Source organism: Grampus griseus (genome assembly GCF_964374135.1).
Source record: "Grampus griseus genome assembly, chromosome: 7".
Classification (NCBI taxonomy): domain Eukaryota; kingdom Metazoa; phylum Chordata; class Mammalia; order Artiodactyla; family Delphinidae; genus Grampus; species Grampus griseus.
The window spans coordinates 108,090,396-108,106,858 of record NC_139001.1 but is presented as its reverse complement, the minus strand read 5'-3'; positions in this window follow the sequence as shown (position 1 = coordinate 108,106,858).

The following is a 16,463-nucleotide window of genomic DNA, read 5'->3' as shown; positions in this document are numbered from 1 at the left end:
TTATTACAGCATTAAAATCTCCTGCAAAAGGGCATTTGATCATTCTTTTTCTTAAGTTTTCTAAAGGTGGTCTTCAAGGCAGGCAAACTTTAAAATTAATTCCAAAATTACTAAATTAATTACTAAAATTAGTTCCTGCCTCCTGATATTTTGGGCATTCTCAACCACATTCATTGGGTGTCATTAAGATTGTGAACATTCTATGAACAGCTGCTACCTTCCAGGACCTGGTGTGGGTGCCAGAGACACAAAGCCTTGTAAATTATAGACCCTGCCCTCAAAGAACCCACAGTGCCTTCTCCTAGGAGTTACTTTGTGTGCTATTTGGAAGATGTCAGGGAAACGAGACTAGAAATATGAGGTATTTAGGAGAGAAGGCACTAAAAGGTCAGTGAGCCAAGTGTCTCTAAGGGGCCACATTGACCTCCCCCTGCCCCAATGCCCCTGAAATATGAAGCTGGTGATGAGGAAGGTCAAGAGAGAAAATGCAATCACCATTCTTCTGAGAACTACGGGATGAGCTTTCCATTCCTGTTCCAAGCTCTTCTATCTGCTTGCTGCTATCTGAGATGGCTGGGGACCCTAGGTCCCTGCCCCCACCCCCCACCATCCAGCTAACCAGGATAACCTTGCAGAGGCTCTCACATTTCCCCAAAGCAGATTCCATCTGTGAAGCATATTGAGGAAGATGGTGGGAATGTCTCTACTGCCATATGTCAATGGGGGATTCTCTCTGGGAGGGACCTAGGGCAACCCCACATGCTGATTTCAGGCACATCTGCCCCAGGAGATCAGTGCAGAAGCAGGGGCTCTGAGGAATCCCTGTGGATTCACAACAGGAAGCTCAGGGTCCTAGGTCTAAGATGGGATTTCCAACACACTTCTTGACAACATTCCTAACTGGTTGAGAACAGATGGCAAGGAATGTTTCCAAGGGTGACCCATCCTTGGCATCCAGACAAAGAAGTGTCAGGCGGAAAGGAGCAATGATGTTTCCAGTTCCAGCTGTGTTCTTTTGTTAGAAAGTTCTCCCCTTCATGCTCACTCCTTTTCAGCCAGAGACCTGGTTCTATGCTTAAAATGCTGAATGCTTTGGGAAAGTCTACTTCCTTCTCTGGGCCTTTATTTGCACAGTGTTAATGGTGAGCATAGGAAGGCACTAGAAAGCATTCCCTTTCTTTTTTCTTCTTTTATTAATTAATTAATTTATTTTTGGCTGCATTGGGTCTTTGTTGCTGTGCGCAGGCTTTCTCTAGTGGTGGTAAGCGGGGGCTACTCTTCACTGCAGTGCACGGGCTTCTCATCGCGGTGGCTTCTCTTGTTGCGGAGCACAGGCTCTAGGCTCACAGGCTTCAGTAGTTGTGGCACGCGTACTCAGTAGTTGTGACTCTTGGGCTTAGTTGCTCTGCAGCATGTGGGCGTTTCCCGGACCAGGGCTCGAACCCATGTCCCCTTCACTGGCAGGCGGTTTCTTAACCACTGAACCACCAGGGAAGTCCTGAAAGCATTCCCTTTCTATATTTCTCTGGAAATCATCAGTAAAAGGTTGAGGGTTGAGGGAGGTGACTGGGCAAGTTTATGGTTAGAGAATGAGATAGTTACAGAGTTTGTATCTGCCAGAGTCCCAGAAGGAATAGATGGCATGATCAACATGGTTTAAATGAATAGATTTTTAAGGAAATACCTATTTACAAAGGTGCAGGCAGAGCTAAGGGAAAAAATAAGACTTGGCAAGTCACCCAGGTACAGTGAGAATTCATTAACACTCTTGGTTTGAAGGAGGATGGGAAGGCTCTGTGCCTCCAGCATTCAGTGATAGTTATAGGTGCCTTAGAGTAGCTGCCTGAGGGAGCTACCAAGAGGGAGCATGAGGATAAACACCTTCCTCCTCTGTTATCCTCTTTTCTCATCTCCTGCTGGGTCCTCTCATGTTCTAAGTTGCTGCCAGTGTATCTTGTTGGCTACAGTCAACCAAAAGCAGGAGAGCAAAGGAGTCCAGGGGCTGTAGTCTATGGAGATAGCTTCTCTGGGTGGACAGCAGGGCACAGAAGGTCCCAGTGTGGATCTGAGAGGCAATCAAAGCATCGCCAGCATGGTAGAATGGCTGTCAGAAATCAACCCCCAATGTGTGCTTACTCAGATACAATGGAAGCCTGTTTCTTCCTCAGATGATGGTCCAGAATGGATTTTCCGGCTTGGCAGGTGCCTCTACTCCACTCAGCGATTTAGGGACTGAAGGTCTCTCCAGTTTATGACTCCATCTTCTCCTCAGGTGTGCTGGTATTGGCATCCTACCTTCAGAAGGAAAGACCATGGAGGTGTAACTGTGGAAGGTTTCTTCTGGGCCATGCCTGGAATTGGCAAGTATCATACATGCATTTCTCTGGAGACATTTTGGTTACATTTCCACACCAAACTACAAGGGTTGCAACTCAATGGGGAGTACTTTGTGCCTCCGAGAAAGGAGGATAGAATTCTGTAAGCAGCTAATATTGGGGAGGAGATTCTATAACATCCAGAATTCTAATTTCTCTAAAAGATCATTTTTCAACATGTTGGTCTAAGAACTTTGAGAGTGGGATGATGTTGAGTTAAAATCACTAAACCCCAACTCTCACTCCAGGGTAGCAAGATAAAATCCTATACTGGGTTTCAGCCCCTGAACACACATAAGCAAAATTCAGAGTGATGACTACTTCACTCTACATTCTAAATCGACACACACACCCATATTTCTCTCCTCCTTGTTTCTGTCAGTGTTCAACGTCTTTTCTTCTCACCCTTGTCTTGTGGATTACCTCTGTATTATCAAGTTAACTTCAAACTTAACTCCACCCACAATCTCTCTCAGCCTCAGGGACCCCAGCTGCCACAATATAATGACCTCCTAGATTGGCCTTAAACCTTGGGACTGGAAGCCATTTGCAATCCCCTCAGTGCCCAGTAGGAAAAATAACTGCAGAAGTAAATGTTAGGTAGCTAGTCAAACACGAGGAGGTCCTGCCCCATCCTGGATGGGGTCATGTTTCCCTCCTCCACCTTGACATCTGTGACCAGAACATGCCCAGAGATCCTCCCTTTTGTGGTTATGGACCGCTAAGTTTCCGGTCTTATCAGGACCAAACGAGATTTCAAAAACCCAAAGGGCTTTCCAGAGCACCAGCACCTGTACCAGTCGGTGCAGGCCTGGGGTTCATTATGATGTATTTATAATGAATTACCACTGCGGCCCCCGACCTCCACCGCCACCTCCACTGACCTTCGGTGGGTTTTGCTTGAGTGCTTATGGGTAAGCGCCTGTGTCCAAGGAGAAAAGTTATATAACCTCAAGCTGTCAATCAACTTGTCAATCAAATGCCGCAGGACACAGGGAGGGCCTGCCACCACTCTGAGAAAACCAACCCTACCCTCTCTGTGGGGCTGCTTCTGGCCCCCAGGCGGCCCACTCTCCTCCTTTCTTGAGAGTGTGCTTTTGCTTTGTTTAATAGAACTCCTGCTGTTTGAAACTGTACTATGTCTTTCCATTGAATTCTTTCCTTCAAGGGGACAAGAGCTGAGGAATCGCTGTTCTGCTGGTAACATAGAGATTTAGGCACAAGGGCCTCATCCTGTATCATCTATCAAGCAAGTCATGAGTCTCATTAAATAGCCAACCTTGAGAGACCAACAAGAATTAGCATGATGACACATTAAACTTTGAAATCATGGTGGATGTTTTTGATAAGTTTTTTTGTTCAATAACTCATTTGAATAAGTCTCCATTTATCTTCAGAAAATTAGTTGTGGTTTCATTCAAGAGGTATAAGTGTGAAGGACAACAAAAAGCCATCCTGGTGTGTGGTTGTGAGCCTGGCTGTGTTTCCCTGTGTTCCCCACCATGAGCCTCCAGCTATCACAGAAGCTGTGATATTAGTGGGGAAATAATACATCAGAACAAGCTGCACTGATTGAAGTTGAGCTTCAGGGCATGATTTTCTTTATACTTTGGCCATAATGTTCAAAACTAGAGCAGACCCTGGTCATTTACAAGAAATGTTCTATGATATTCTAAATTATCCCAATTTGCATACACTGTAGCATATAATTCCAACTCTAGATGCCCTAACTATAAGTAGAAAATGTAGTTGAACCCTATAGGCTCTGAATTGTTCTATAAATATAAAACCGAAGTAATTTATAAAGCTATTTTCTGGCTAAGAATCACCCCTTTCTCTTCATTGCTACTGCAAACATTAGCAGCTGGCTTTCTTTTCAGGGTCATTTTCTGCAAAGAAATAAAGTCTTCATGTTTTCACCACAGTTTGTACTTAAGCAATGAGGAGAATGAAGCTTCACAGTCCCATGGAAAGACTAACTCAGCAACTCCTGCCTGCTAAGTCTCCCAGCCCTGAGCAAAATTTTATATTGTTCCAAGGATCCAGATTTTGGGGTATCTGCATTTGAAGCACAAACTGCCCAGAAAGCCCTGTCCTGACCTTTGCTCTGCTAAGTCTGGGTGCGTGTTGCCATTCTCTGAAAAACCTTCCTTTGTCCTGGTGAAAGACAAGTGCCTTGTATGGGTCCACGAAAGATATTTCACTTTTCTATATCGGGCACTTTACCACAAGTGCTTGTCTATTTATCAGAGTCCTGCATTAGACTTAGAGCTCCTTTACCAGGCACCGTGACTCAAGAATCACACAACTATTGGGTATTTCCCTTGAAGAATTTCCTGGAGAATTGTGTGAAGATAGTTTATCAACTATCATAATATCAAGTAGTCAGGGTCAGAGCTGGCATTTGCCTTTAGACTGACTCCAAAACCCAGGACTGTGTAGGGCATCTTCAAAGTGATGGAGATATGGCTTTCATGAATCTCTGAAGATGGACCAGTAGCCTCCACTTAGACACATCTGGCTGTCGGAAATCATTTCTCTCAGGGGCTGTGTAAATTCAGCTTCAAGAAATTGTTGCAATCCTCTTGGGATACAAACAGGAAAATGGTACCCCATTGCCATGGAGTGGCTAGAACTAACACAAATCCTATTTTATATTTAGGCAAAATAATGTCAACATTATTTACTCTATTTTCTTTTCCTGACATCTGCTATCACCTTTCATTGCCCTAGCTATGTTTCTGGGTTCCATTCCAAAATTTACACTTCTTCCTCTTGCAATATTACATGCTCTTAAATATTTATCAACCAGCATGGAGCAAGCAAAGGGAAAGCCCCTCGACTGGCAGTGTTTTCCAGTTTCACCTAAAATATTTGTCCAAGCATTTCAAGGAGGAGGGCAAGATAGTGGAAAATGGATCAAAATTATATAAAGAGGCAAACATCAGGATTGCATTAGGTGTAAATAATAACTTCAGCTACAACAGTTTGGAATAGGAGATGGGATTAAGATATTTTAAGAAGGCTTTGGTGGTGGAGTAGGGGTACTATGGCCAGAGCAAGTAAGGAGGAGTACATAACTAAACACTGCACTTCTATTCCTGGGGCCCAAGTTTCTGTTGCCTTCTGTTCGTGGTCATCTCACCCTGTTACTTCATGTGAGGTGAAGCTGCTGTTGAGAAAAGCCAATGCAATGAAGCGTATCCAAGGTGGTGAGACGAACAAACCTTGGAAGCAGTTTGCTTTTATTTAATAAAACAAAACACAGCACAACAATAACTACTCTCTGCATTTTGCACCAGGGAGAAAAAAATCCCATACAATTCTCTGAAACTTACACTTCATGAAAGCTTCAAGATGTTCTTTTCTCAAGAAAATAAACATTAAAGCTTCAGTGAAACTGAATATCAGCAAATCACCAGAAATAGCAATTTTGAAGAAAATACCTTTAGGTAATTTGTGAATGTGAAGCAAGTAATTATTTTTTCCCTCTGGACAAACACTTTCTAATAGGACAGAAAAAATGGCCAAATGCTATGTGGAAATACCTATAAATAACCTGAGATTTCACAAACCCTGTGACTCTAGAGGTTCATTACCATGTGTGATGATGTGTTCCCATCCAACAGATGTGTAATCAGGCGGGGAGAGGTGAGGGCTGGGAGTCCATTCGTGATGGCGACCTAAAGATTGTCACGGGATATTATGGCCTAAAATCTCACTATTGTATATACATTTGTGAAAGTCTGCTAAGGACTTTTCTTTGCCAACAGCCTCCCTTTAAATGTCCCTAGAAGGCATCTTCTTCAGTGGTACTATTATCAACAAATACCCTCCCACACTGGTTCTTTGCTTTGACTGCACATTTTTAAAAATAATTTCATATGTGTGTGTGTGTGTGTGTGTGTGTGTGTGTGTGTGTGTGTATAATATTACCACCTCAACATGTAACCAATATGTAAAAATTATTACTGAGATATTTTACATTTTTTTTTTTGTTGAAGTCTTTAGATGTAGCATGTATTTTACACTTACAGCACATAGTTTGATTATCTATTTTAAGTACTCTGTAGCTACATGTGACTAGGGCCTACCATATTGGAGCAGGACAATTCAGTCAAATTAAATAAATGTTTTCTTGTCCCTTTAATTTACATTATTATCCTTTTCATAGAGGAAGCTACAAGGACTAGTAATGTGCCTGAAAATTTTTATAAACTTGCTTTATAAACAGAAGATGTCACTTTTTTGGCATAGAGTTCTATATTGTTTTTTCTAATTTATAATTCTTTTTTTTCTTGAGTATTTTTTAACTGAAGTATAGTTGATGTACAATATTATATAAGTTACTGGTGTACAATATAGTGATTCACAATTTTTAAAGTTTATACTCCTTTTATTGTTATTATAAAATATATAATATTTTGACTAGCACATTTAAAATCACCTGGGGAGTTATTTAAAAAAGACCAGTATCTGGACTCCTTTCTTGGAATTTATGATTAAATTGGGCAGACTTAACAGATTTGGGGAAGAGCCTGAGCATGGACAGTGTGTAAAAGCCTGAAGGATGAAGAGCACAGTGTCATAGCCTAAGTTCGTCTTGGGTCACTTCTGAACAAATAACCCAAATTACTGCAAATTACTCCAGCACTGCTGTATTCTTTAATTTTTAAATTTATTTTAAAAATATAATGTCAATATAATTTTAGTTTATTTAATAACAATGTGGAAAGCACAAATAGAAATGATCATGCTTAACAGGTATATAGAACTTCAGAATTTTAACAGTAATATTTGCTCCTTGGGCTAACTCAAACTCAACATATGGCATATCCAAGTATTTTTTTTTAACTGAAGTAACACTGATTTACAATGTTGTATAAGTTTTCATTAGTACAACATTACAGTTGACCTTCTATATACACTACAGCATGCTCACCACCAAGAGTCTAGTTTCTATCTGTCACCACACAATGGACCCCCTTTACCTATTTCACCCTCCCCTACTTCCCTTCCCTTCTGGTAACCACCAATCTGTTCCTTGTGTCTATGTGCTTTTGTTTTGTTTGTTTACTTATTTATTTATTTTCTAAAATATTCCACATATGAGTGAAACCTTATGGTATTTGTCATTCTCCATCTGACTTTTACAGTCAAGGTCCATCCATAGTGTCACACTGATGTAATTTTTAAATCAGGGCTCGTGTTACTAGAGCTGAATAAAGAGAATGTTTGTATTGCGGCCACTTGGGAGACCCCCAGGTCACAAATCTCTGCTGACCACTTTTTAGTTCAATAATTCCTCTTCCTAAATGCTCTGCATTCTCCAGTTTCAAAACCACAGGTAAGCGAGACAAGAGATGTCAAATTGGCTTCATTCTATATGTCACCCTGAATAGATTGGTAGTGATTGCTACAAGGCTATATTGCAAAACCGTCGGCATCTGCTTCTGACCCCAGCAGAAAAAACTCCACGATCAACTAGTAATGTCTTCCATGGGTGCTAGGGTTGAGGAGTGACAGCACATGGACAGGTTTTGCCATCTCTGAATAACCCAGTAAAAGCAGAGAACAATTTTCAGATGACCTTTATTCATCTATACACATGTATTACACAGAGTACCTTATTCTACTAGCATATTAGGATGTTATCAGGTTTATGTATGTAACTAACCATTATCTCAGAAGACCTTTTAAACCTAGTCACAGAAAATAAACATTTCTTGAGTACCTATAGGTTGTTTTTTGTTTTTGTTTTTAAATTTTGTTTCCTCCATTTTATAAGACACCATGTGTGCTGAAAACTCAGGACACAATTCCTGATTGTAAGAAGCTCATAGTTTCACTAGGGAGCGAAAGTATATATGTAAGCAATAATTAATGAACACAGCAGTATTCATTGTGACAGAATTATGTACTGATATAATAAAGACGGTGAAGAGAGTAAATTGTTAGTTACATGGTCTGAGGAAGAAATGTTAATTCTACAGTACATCAGATGCTACTCTGGCCAAAAGGGCATTGGAGGCAAACAGGTTTGTCTACACACTGAACAGAGCTGGGTCCTCTCACAAACCATCACAGAGCACAAGCAACGCAGCACAACAAACAAAAAACAAGCAAACACACAAACATCTACCTTCTCAGCGTTGTATATAGAGGAAGGGCCCAGGCATTCCACAGGCCTGGTTGCAGATCTTAGTTCTGCCATCTGATTCACTGTGTGGCCTTCAGAGAGCTTATTGTGTCTGCAAATCCCTGCTCCCACCAATAAGTTGGAGATACTAAAACCTTCCTTGCAGAACTGATTTAAGATTTATGAAGATGTGTCTACAATCTGGTGCTTAATAGGTTCTCATTAAATGGCAAGACTTATGACATTATTTCTTCAACTCTAAAATGACATTGATTTTAAGATGCACCCTTGAAATAGAAAGTATTCAGAAGAAAAAAAAAAACTTCATCTTAATGTACATCTCATTGTAATGTGAGATGCATTTCAGAAATTGTAAAATGTGAACATGAAGTGCATTTTAGACTGAGTGAAGTGGCATATCATCAAGTCCAGTACAAACAGCCAGAACAATGCTTCTCTGGAACTTACCATATGCCAGACATTGTCATGAAACATTTAATCCTCATAGGAACCCCACCAGTCTTTGAGTCTTGCTACTTGTTTCTTCTCAGGCCATGTATACTTCAAGAGCAGGAGAACAGTTGGGGTATGTTATCGGTTGAATTGTGTCTCCTTAAATTCATATGTTGAAGTCCTAATCCTTAGTGCCTGAGAATGTGACCTTATTTGGAGATAGGGTCTTTGCAGAGGTTAATCAAGTTGAAATAAAGCCATGGGGTGAGGTCCTAATGCAAGATAACTGAAAGTAGCTCTTCTATCCCTTTCCCATTTGCCCTTTTCTGCCCCCTTCTAACCTTAAAAGAGTTTAATTATAGGAATGAGATCACTAGGCAATTTAACCTAACTCCTGACTTACACTCTCCTGAATAAAAAGAAGTAAGAATGAAGCAGTTAAAAAAAAAATGACTAGCACTCTACCCTTACTAGCCCCCTTAGTAGTCCTGTGGGCAGATCACACAGGAAAGATAACATCTGAAGAGAGACTCAGCCAGTCTGCACTCAGTGTGGAAGGATGAAGAACCCAACCTCCTGTCTCAATGAGTCACTGAGATTCTCCCCCATTTTATTCCTTTAAAAACTGTCATGGCTGAGCAGAATCTTCAGAGTTGGTCTCTGGACACAAGTCCACCATCTCTCTTGATTGCTGGCTTTTCTGAATAAAGCACCTTTCATTTCTACTGACACTTGCCTCTCAGATAATTGGCTTTAGAGTGGAGAACAGCCAAACTTGAGTTCATTAACATAGTATCATTATAAACAAGGGAAATTTGAAGCAGATAGGCAGTCAGGGAGAATTCCATGTGAACATGAAGACAGACATCTACAAGGCAAGGAGAGAGACCTGGATCAGATCCTTCCCTCACAGCCTCAGAGGGAACCAGCCCTGACAGCACCTTGATGTCAGACTTGTAGCCTCCAAAACTGTGAGACATATATGTATGTTGTTTAAGTCTCATTGTTTGTTGTATTTTGTTACAGTAACCCCAGCAAACTAATACAGGGTATGTTATGAACACTTATTTGTCAACAAGCTTTTGTGCTATTTCACATATGTGAAGGAGAAATGTGTCTTCATGATTCTATGTCTTTCATACATGGTCATTTGAAAAGAAAAGCACATTTCAAAAATATATGTATAGCTGAATTGCTGTGCTATTCACCTGAAACTAACATGATATTGTAAATCAACTAAACTTTAATAAAATGTTTTTAAAATAACCTAGAAAAATAAATATATAAATAAATTTCAATTGTATTATTTAGAAAAAAAATATGTATTGGGATATTCTTATATTTTCTGTGTGATAATTCTAAAAGGACACTCCTCTTTCTGCCTTTTCTCATTCATAGATGTACCGCTACACCAAAAACTGGGGATATGACTGTGGACATTGATATTGGCAAAGGAATATTGTGTACACTCATTCATTCAACAAATACTCATACCCACTGTGCTCTGTGAACTGTACTAGCATTAAGACTACAAAAGTTAGTCAGGATGGTCTGTTATGGAAGACAGAGCATATAATTAAGGAGTCTAACCCTCTGCAGTTGGATGACAAGGGGCTATGGGAGCACCAGGAGGGAACAACTAACCTAGCTAGCAGGCTCGTCACAAGCAGGGGGATCCAGAGAGAGCTTCCCAGAAAAGCTGGTGCCTGAGAGGAGTATTAAGGCATGCATTTCAAAATCTAATTTGACTATCATTTACCCACTCCATTTCCTTCTTACCTTTTTTCTTCCTTTTAGTAAACCAGTGTTCTCACACCTGAGCATTCATCAGCATCACCTGGAGGACTCATTCAAACAGATCTCTGGGCTTCACTTAGCATTTCTTTTTATTTTTTAATTTTTATTTTATATTGGAATATAGTTGATTAACAATGTTGTGTTAGTTTCAGGTGTACAGCAAAGTGATTCAGTTATATGTATACATGTATCTATACTTTTGTAAATTATTTTCCCATTTAGTTTATTACAGAATATTGAGCAGAGTTCCCTATGCTATACAGTAAGTCCTTGTTGGTTATCTATTTTAAATATAGCAGTGTGTACATGTCAATCCCAAACTCCCAATCTAAGATATCATCTCACACCAGTCAAAATGGCCATCATCAAAAAGTCCACTTAGCAATTCTGATTCAGCATGTCTGGAGGGGGGCCCAGGAATCTGCATTTCTAGTGGTGCTGATGATGCAGATCTAAGACTCACAGCCTGAGGTCCACTTAGTAAATGTTAATGAGCATCAACCTGGAAGCAGGTATCTATCCTTACTGGACCTCAGGGTTACAGCACTGAATAAAACATAGTCCCACATTCAGGATAATGACAGTTATCAAATCAATCAGTTCCTTATAGTGCAACTGTATTCTTGAATCTCTACTTCTTCGTGAAATAACTAACTAACTAACTAACTAAATAAATAAATAAATAAAATAGAGTGAGAGCTGCTTCTCTAACAGCATAGTCCATGCTAATACAGGACGACGGGTGTTTCCAAAAAGATGAATGTCCCATGTCTATTCTCTTTCCCTCTATTTTAACACCTGAATAGTGGGGTCTTGTGAAATGGGCTCTGGTGAAATGGAATCTGATCTGCAAAGGTAAGGATTTGTAGGGGTGGACATTTGTATTGACAAGGCTTGTTAACATCAACAGTCTGGAACTTTCCTTTTTTTCTTTATCTTTACTCCCTTTTCTTGGAGGGTGACATTTTGAATCAGCAGCAGCAGCATGGGGTTGCCTCTTTGATACTGCAAGGGGACAAAGAAGGATATGATGTGCTTTATTTAAGGCTGTCAGGATTGGTTAATCATATGTTTATTCTCTGTGATGCATGTTGAAAGGAAATAAGAAGCAGCTGGGCTCCAAAGTGAGCTCTGTCTATTAGGAAGAAACCATGCCAATGAAAGAACAAAAGCAATGGTCTGACAGGATGATGTTCCCTGTTTTTCTCTAGCTCATGAGCTGGGCTGGCAAATATTTGTATTTGTGCTGATTGTATCTTGAAATGGTCTTGGGTCCAGCTGTGCAAGAATGCATACACTTGACCAAAAGGAAACACAACAAGTGAACAAAAGTTTATCTTCTCCTTACTTCAAAAGCCAAACACTGGGCTTTAGAGGGAAAAAAAAGATTCTTGTGAAATGCTCCCCTGTGAGCACTGTTCAACAATTTCCCATAAGATGCTATGTTTCTCAAGAGTGGGCCTGTCTACTGTCTGTCTTCAGGAAATCAGCCTTATTTTTAAGAGAATGGAAAGGAGGATGTAAGCAAGGTCTCAAAACCTAAGTGACTAGTCACTTTCTAGAGATCAGATGATCTGTTTAATAATCCATAAGGATGCACTGACAGTCTCTTGTAGGTATTTACAATGTTCAGTGCTGTGGGAAAGCAATAGCAATAGTGCACAGCAATAGTGCTGTGGGAAAGCAATAGCATTCTCTAATTCCCATGCCCTGATACATTCGAGATATATTTTATTGTTGACAGAACTAAGTCCTGTTGTCTGCAAGGCCAGTTTGAATTAACACAGTGATTGATTTTTTCAATGAATTTTGTATTGAACATTCAAGAAAACAGATTTACTTAAAAGTACATGCACAGGGATGTACCTAAATTAGCACTGTTAATGTTTTTACTCCACGGTTGTGACTGTTCCTTATTCCATTTTAGATCCAATTCATTGTCTTCTGAAAATATTGATGGAGCATTTTCCAGGTGCTAGACTTGTAGGCACTACAAAGATGAATGACTGGGTCCTTGATTTTAAGTTGTGCACACAATCTGTTTTCCATTTTAATGATCTAATTTCCATTACTATCATTCACAAACTGTTTTCATGCATAGAGTGCTACCTTTGGTTAACACTGCTCTAACATACTAAAGATCTCATTTGCACAAGCCTGTTCATCCTTCCATCCTTAAGCCCAGGAGGGATACTTGCTCTAAGCCCTCATTCCCTTACCTGAATGCTGCTTCTGCTGTCTCTAGGGCTCTCTGGTGCAAAACTGAATGCCTCAGATTTAAGGATCCACTTAGATTACTTGAATGCTATTAAGAGTCTGGAATTCCTGTGAAATAGTTTTAATAATCTGATAAATTTGACCATGTAGAAACGTTTCTGTGTGTATGTGTGTGTGTATGTATAAACATAAGCAAAGTCAAAAAGATAAATGGCATATAGGGGGAAATTTTTTCAACTTACACTAAATATAAAAAGCTAGCTCCCAAATATATAAAGAACTGTTAAAATAACAAAGGAGATCAATAATGTAAAAAAAAAAAGTGGGGAAAACGTTAACAGACAATTTACAAGAAAAAATATACAAATGCTTTAAATATGAAAAAGTATTCAATTTCACTTATATATTCACCTGAGAATGATGGCTACACTGTGAGGCACAATCTCTTACCTATCAGATGGCAAATGTTCAAAGGCTTGACACACTCTGTTGGGGATTTGGTGTAGAAGTCATCATTTTCCTACACTGCCAATGCAAGTGCAAGGTAACACCAGGCTAGGGAAGAGAATTTGGCAGTCTTTTAAAACACTACAAATTCATTGATACTTTGGCCAAGCACTGTCATTTCCAGGAATTTACCTTGAACATACACCTTCAGTAATATGAAGTGTCAGATGCACAAGGTTATTCATTGTGGCATATGTCAAATAGCAAAATATTAGAAAACCCAAAATTTCCATCAGTAGGAAATTGGTTAAATAAACTATGAAACATTTGCACTGTTAAAAGAACAAGGAATGAAGAATATTTCTATTAACTGATGGGTAGTGATTTAAAGGATACACTATTAAATTAAAAAAACAAAGATACACATACACACATGCATACAGACATATACACATGCAGATTTTCTGTAAGAAAAAGGGAGACTTTTTTTATTTTTCTAAAATAAACACAAAAGTATAAGAGAGAAAATATTGAAATGGTTCCCCAAGCTAGGTGAGTGGGGGTGGAGTAGAGATGATAGGGATAAACTTCTCCCACTGTACACTTCTACAGCTTTGACATTTGAACCATATTAATGTTAAACTATTTTGTTAAAAAGTCAAATAAAAAAAGATCAATATAGAAATTTGTAATATTGAAAACAAAATTGTAATTTGTGTATCTAACTGATAACATTGGTACAAATAAAAGGAATTAATCTGTGTTAATTTTTGAGCAGAGTCTCCCTGTTGCCCACCATCAGTGGGCTATAATCAAAGGACACAAAATAACTGCTGAATCATAGAGAACTTTACTTTAGTAGGTTTGATATTAGTAGAGGTCAGGATGTCATAATTCTTGAACTATTTATTTCTTGGTGTATTGTAGGAGATGGATAGTTGATAGTGTGAGAGAGACTGTTAGACAGATTCATGTTGCCATCCACCATGACCTCCTGGAGGAAGGAAGGAGATTCAAATACAGAGCAAGGTTGGAATTGGAAGTGTCAGTAGGAAGTCACTGAAAAGAGCCTAGAAGGAATTCTAGTAGCAGTGAGTACACTTAATGCTCAGATCTTGGTTTAAATAACACACTAATAAGAATCAGGGCTCTTTGGGGAAAATGCTGTTTCTGGGTGGAGGTTGGGGAAAATACAGTGGCTTTGGAAAATATTACTGTGCCTAACAGTCAGAGACCCTCAGGATATGACAGATGCATGAACAAAGATCATGAGAATCACTGGAAGGGGCTCCATGTCATCAAAATTCAGACAACGTAAGAATTTAAAAGGATAAGGATATTAACGAATTATAAAAATATGAAACAAAATTACAAATCCATAGAGATAGCAAAGAAACAGGAAAAAGAATGGAATGTTACTCCTTACAGAAGAATGTTACTACTTAATATAAAAGGAATGATGGAATTATATAATCACCATTTTAAACCTCTGCTATAATCATTCATTTAAGAAAGGATTATCAACTGACACTAAATGATTGGGTGAAAGATTTTTGGACCAAATAATTTTCATAGAGTTTCAAGGTATCACCTCAAATTTCGTTTATTGATTAGAAAGGAAAGAGGTACATCTTTAATGGTGATGTCTAGTGGATACTACTTTATCCAAGGGCACTAAGTTAACATCATCAACAATGGGGCAAACTACGGTGTGTGCCTTCTGATGTGTTCTGGTCTGCGAAGCATACAAAGTGGCACCAAAAAAGTATAAGTAGGGTCTTCCCTGGTGGCACAATGGTTGAGAGTCCACCTGCCGTTGCAGGGGACATGGGTTCATGCCCCAGTCCGGGAAGATCCCACATGCCGCGGAGCAGCTGGGCCCGTGAGCCATGGCCTCTGAGCCTCTGCGTATGGAGCCTGTGCTCCACAACGGGAGAGGCCACAACAGTGAGAGGCCCGTGTACCGCAAAAAGAAAAAAAAGTATAAGTAGAATTTAATCATGAGACAAATCCAGAATATGAAATCCTCCACAAGAAAATCGGCAGACTCACAAATGTTAATGTTAGGACAGTTGCACATTAAATGAGCCTAAATGAACGCGGAGAGCAAATTCATGTGAGATTCTCTTGGTTGGAGTTTGAGCACCCCTTCCCCAGTAAAGACTGGTATACAGCAAGTCATTGCAACAACTGGTGAAATGGTAACAGATTGTCTCTCAGGTAATATTATTTACCAAAGTTCATCTCCTTTGACACTGTGCATTGTCATTATGCAGGAGAATGTCTTTGTTGTCAGCAGTTACATGTTGATGCACTTAGTGTGAAGAGGTTTACAATTTAATTTTGAAAGGTGCACCCATAATTAAAGGAGGAGAAGGCAACAGCAGGAGAGTGAGAGAAGATATGGTGAGTGATTTAAAAAGCAGCAAAAATGGCAAGAATTTTTGGGTGTTCATTGTATTTTCCATTCATCTTTCCTGTAGATTTAAGATTTTAAAAAAAGGCTGGAAGAAAAAGAAAATGGAGAATAACATTTAAAAAGAGTATATTACTTTTATAAAGAAAAGAGGGGGCTTCCCTGGTGGCGTAGTGGTTGAGAATCTGCCTGCTAATGCAGGGGACACGGGTTCGAGCCCTGGTCTGGGAGGATCCCACATGCCGCGCAGCAACTAGGCCCGTGAGCCACAACTACTGAGCCTGTGCGTCTGGAGCCTGTGCTCCACAACAAGAGAGGCTGTGATAGTGAGAGGCCCGCGCACTGCAATGAAGAGTGGTCCCCACTTGCCACAACTAGATAAAGCCCTCACACAGAAATGAAGACCAACACAGCAAAAATAAAATAAATTAATTAATAAACTCCTACCCCCAACATCTTCAAAAAAAAAAAGAAAGAAAAGAGGAGAAGGAGGAGTAGAAGAAGAAACCAAGGAAGAAAAAAGGGAGGAAGGGAAGGGGGAGAAGCAGGAGGAGAGGGAGGGGAGGAGGAGGGGGAGGGGAGGAGGAGGGGGAGGAGAGGAGGAGGGGGAGGAGAGGAG